Genomic DNA, 5,144 nt, shown 5'->3' on the forward strand with positions numbered 1-5,144 from the left:
ATGTTTCTGTCCATGTGAAAGAGGGAGAGTACACAGGCTGGGTTGCATACGGCAGAGCTCCTCTTAATTCCTTCAATTAATGAACTGAAAGGATGCTGTGTATGTGGTATTGTCTGTAGTATGGCTGGGTTTGGTAGGTATAAAGGGAATAAGGGAATTCAGGAGAGAAAAGTAAGCAGAATCACCTAGAGGAGAGGTCTAAGGTCCTGAAGTAGGTGATCATAGAACTGTACAGTTAAATAACATGTTTAGGAAATGGCTTGGGGGAGGTTGAGTCAGATATAAAGTTATGTGGCCCCCAGCAAGTGGGACAAAAAATCCTGACTGTCATTTTGAAAGGAAAACATTAGAGTGCACTGGAAATGTAAGACGTTGTGAATATACAGAATAGAGTATTTTTAAAGTCTTGCCAATATAAAGTGCCAGTGCTCTGGCTCAGTTAACTGTAAAAAGACAACTTTTTATTTTCCTTGCATGTAGAAAACATTAAAATATCTGCCCCAAGGAAAACCAGTGTGTTGCTAGTACTGCTTGCTGCAAGCAAAGCTTAGTTGGTTAATTGGGCTTCGGAGGATGTGAAACACACCAGCGGGAAATTACACTATGACAATCACGTTGCAGGAACACTGCCAGCCCTGCAACATCTGTCTTTTCCCAAATTTTGCCGAAGACAATTAAATTCTCTCATAACCAGCTGGTCCCAATGTGACCACACGCTGACTCAGTCAACGCAAGCTGAGCTCTGTGCTGTGGCAAGGCAGCTTCAATTCCCGCTTCTCTTGCACAACTAGGGCATGGCAGCCTCAGTCTTGCTCCGATGGGCTTCCTTCATCAAAACACCATTGTCTTCAGGGTAAGGCCGAAGCTGTCCTCAAAATGCCTTCAGTTTTCCTCTGTGTTTTGCTATGTGATCCAGATAATCCAATGTAGACAGCCAAAAATACATGTTTCTTCTAGAGTGGCCATAATGGTTGTCATACCAATGTCAGCATCCCCCAGTGAATGCTAGGCTGTAAGTGCTACCCCAGTGCTCAGAGCCTGCAAAGCCTTATTTTTCAAAGTAGTCCCTGGCATATGAATTCTCCTACTCAGGACAGCAAGGGCTGGACTGACTGACCAACCCCAGCCTAAAAAAACACGTTTCACTTCAGGTGCCTTTCTAAGATATTTTTGTAGATTTCTGCAGGGTAGGGTCACTTGCCCTTTGGCTTATCTTCTTTTGAAAGGCGTGTAAAAATTATTTGCAAAGATGCTGCCTGTCATTTTATATCCTAGCAGACAGAGTTATTGGGAGCAGAGGGCAAAATAACATTATATCATGGTTCTGTAGTTTTTCTGCTCCTGTGTATCAATCAATTAAGATCACACAGTGAAGAAAGTTTTATAGTACAGTAATTTCCATGAAAGTCATAGTCATACATTGATGAGGCTGTTGACAGAAATGTAAGTGAATTATAGCCTAGTAAGGGATAAAGCTATTAAAGGCAAGATGTCCTCCAACTCATCCCTAAGGATCACCAGATTTTATACCCAACAACTTTTCTTTACTTAATGGTGTCTCAGTGGGAATTACAGGAGACCAGTTTGCCTTACAGTACTACTTATCTCACATTTGAAGTGCTATGCCCAGTCAGTGCAAGGTTAGGGGATGGAGGAAGGAAAGAAAAAGAACATGATGAACAAAATTGTTTTGAAATTAGGAAAAGAAATAACTTCTTTCCTCCACATGACCCAGCCTAAAATCATTATATACCCCAAGATAAAATATTGCTACTAAAACATTTATCAGATATTAATTTAACATTATTGCAAAATTAAAATTGTCATAGCAGGATTTATTGTTGTAGAAGAAAAATACAAATTACTGTAATTTATTTTTTTGTTTGCTCCATGCGAACATATCTTATTTTACCTTTTCATCAGCAGTTCAAAATATCATCAGTGATCAATATATATTCACACTTTTTCTGTATAAAAAGTTTTGGGTTTTATATATAGATAGCTCTACCTTGATAACTTCCTAGGTGAACTCATCAACATGTTTATAGTCTTCCAGCTACTGCCAGAATGCAGAAACACCCTGTAAAGGTAATGGTTTGGTTTGATTCTGTTTCAGAGTTAAGGGTGGAGGAAAAATAATCTCTGTCTTACTAAATCATTATCAGTCTTGTTTATTGAACTCTGGGAGGTGCTGGAACATCTCAGAAAAATTATAACCTCATCTAAAAAAGCTATTATTTTTAAATATTCTTGTTATTTATTGCATTCTCCCCAATAAACATAATTCTCAGAAAGCATAAAGGATTATTGAGTGTGTATATATACACACACACATTTGTGTATGATTAACATGCCTATGACCTATGTAAGAAATTCTGAGGCACAGTTTCATTTCAGCAGAAGTTACCTGCATACATTTACAGTTGTCCAAACAGTATGGATGCACTCTCAAGTTTTCAAAACTGTTTATATCATTCAAATAATCACAAACATTTTTAAAAATGTATTTTAATGTATTTTTTCTAGCTTAAGTTCAGTAGTATTTGCATGGGTCAGGAGAGAAAACGCCACAGCAACAATCTGTTTGTGCTTCTGGGTTGGAAAAGACTGAGTTGCTGAAGACTGTTTCTTTGAAGAAGATTATTTTAAGCTATAGTTTAGAGACATTAGAACAAAATAAGTTACTTTTGTGTTTGTTCATTCTTTGTCCCTTTCATCTCACCCTAGGGTGCCTCTTTGTGTAACCACTTGTGAATGAAGGTCCTCAGCTTCTTCTGATGCTCAGCAGACTTCTGCTAGTCCACCAGGGATGTGATTTGGATTATCTCTGTGCCACGTACTTCCTATGAAAAAGAGCAGCCCTTTTCCACAGGCAACTAATTATTCTCATGACAATGTAAACTCACTGTTTCAGAGCTGGAGGCTCACTTTTAGCCTTACACTGTCCTAAAGATTTCTGGAACTGTAGTGATTCTGTTTCTTATTCAAATAGAAATTATTTCTCTCATATTACTCTGCTTTTTCTTATAATTGATTTTTTATCAAAGCGACAACTTTCTGAGCAGTAGAATAGGGAAACAGGGAATTGTGCTGCCAGTGGAGGAAGCAGCAGGCAAGTAAACAGATCTTTCCTTCTTACATCACAGTACACAGCACTAGCTGTGAGACCTCAAAAAGCAAGAGCACCTCTGGGAAAAGCAGTGACACTTTTGCCATCATGATAAAAGAGAGCTGGAGGCTGAGCTTGCAGAGCTGCATTGCCCAGGACAGAAACTTCTGGGACTGCTGGAAATAATCCATAACAACCAGCAAGTTCAGCCAGCTGCTTGGGATTTTTTGTTCTTGTGTGGTTTTTTATTATCAGCAAAGGCAACAATATGACAAAAGTGTATAGTAACACTCTGTAATGACGTGTCCATGGTACCACTAGTTGTCTCAGTGTGGCTACAAATTTTGCCCAACATGTGAACGATACGGTCATTAAGGAGCTTCCTAACAATTTTGAATTACTCCTGGTATCTTGTAAAAGTGCATACAATAAAATGCTTTCAGGACAAAAGTTCATTGATAATAAACAGCATATCCCACATGAAATTCTGCCTACTCTGCTGGGTTCTCATTTACAACTATATCAACTGAACATTTTTCTCCCATGCTCCACATGCTGTTTCCATCATTTTCATCAAAGTTGTGATATCACTGTTTTTTAGTATATCATTGGTGATATTTCTTCTAGTCCCTGCAGTTCATTGTTGATTCTACAAACAGTGTATTTCATACTTCCAGAAATAGCTGTCATTGTGATGTGAAAGTTCAGAACACAAACGATACACAGCAGGGTGGGGCTCTAATTCCACCTACACATGACTGTGCTTCTCAGAGAGGAAAACCAAGCATGCAGCACTTGTAAGGAATATTGCAAGGCTGAAGGAGGCATTAGGCTCCATCCTGAAAAATACAGGGTTTTTTCCTATATTTTGCTCACTTACATCATGATTCAGTTCAGCAGTAGGAAAGCAAAAGAAAGCACTGCAGTTCTCTTGCACACTCTCTTAGAACTCTTCTAGGAGGCGGTTCAAATGGTCTTTCAAAAGGTGTTCAAGCTAAAGGCACTCAGCATCTCTGCCAGTAGGTCTGGAATTTTCAAACAAGATTAAACAAGTGAGAAGGAAATAGCAGACAGAGCTGTGGGTTTTTGGAGTTTCTTAGGTATTATTATTATTATCATCATCATCATCACCATCATCATAATCATCTTACTTACAGCCTTTTAACTAGTGCAGTATATTGAAAAGTATAATTTTAATTCCAAAATGAAATCTGTTCTCTTGGAATTAGTGACAGAATATATGTGGTCTCCTTTTCCTGTGAGGAAGTAATCTCTTGTATTGCTCTACTAATAAATACCTATCTATTTGTTTATTATTATTCCTCAGTGGGAAGAAGTAGACTTTACTTTAGAAACCTGATTCTTCCACAATTTTTTAAGGATTTAGCAACAGATAAATTATTTCTCTTCATTCCCTGATAGGTATCATCTTGTCTCTGAGAAAGGAAAACTAGCCAAGTCTTCAATATATTCTAAGATGTTCTTACACACTTCTAGGTCTCTAATATGTCTGCCAAAGTTCTCAGGGTACCTTCCAAACTGAGACCAGCATCAGCTTTTTTTTTTTTCAACAGTCAATATTTTATCCACCTTCCACAGAGAGGTCATGAGTTGCTGAGATAACGAGTCCAATGTGTGTCATATTGCAGAGGTTACATAGTTCCCTTGTGTCAAATTTCAGATTGATATACTTGGTAACATGATAGGCCATGACCTGTTGTCACTGCAGATACTGTGGCCACATTTGGCATTAGATATGAGACATCTACACAAAAAGTATTTTCTTCCTAGAAAAATCCACAGATTTAGGGCCAAATGATGTTCAGAAACATTTGTGCAGCTTTGGCATCTGAGCTATTGCACTGAGTCACCTGGATCCCTCACAAAGGAGATTTCTTCCACCACGTCATTAAAATTCAGCTAACTCATCTAACTGATCTCTTGTGATATATGATATGCCCCTAAGTCATGACCATACAGCAGCTTAGAGTCAGTAAACCCGTGGAGTAAGAGAAGAACATTAATAACCAGCATC

The sequence above is a fragment of the Chaetura pelagica genome, unplaced genomic scaffold (genome assembly GCF_000747805.2).
Source record: "Chaetura pelagica isolate M959 unplaced genomic scaffold, ChaPel_1.0 scaffold189, whole genome shotgun sequence".
In the NCBI taxonomy this organism is placed as follows: domain Eukaryota; kingdom Metazoa; phylum Chordata; class Aves; order Apodiformes; family Apodidae; genus Chaetura; species Chaetura pelagica.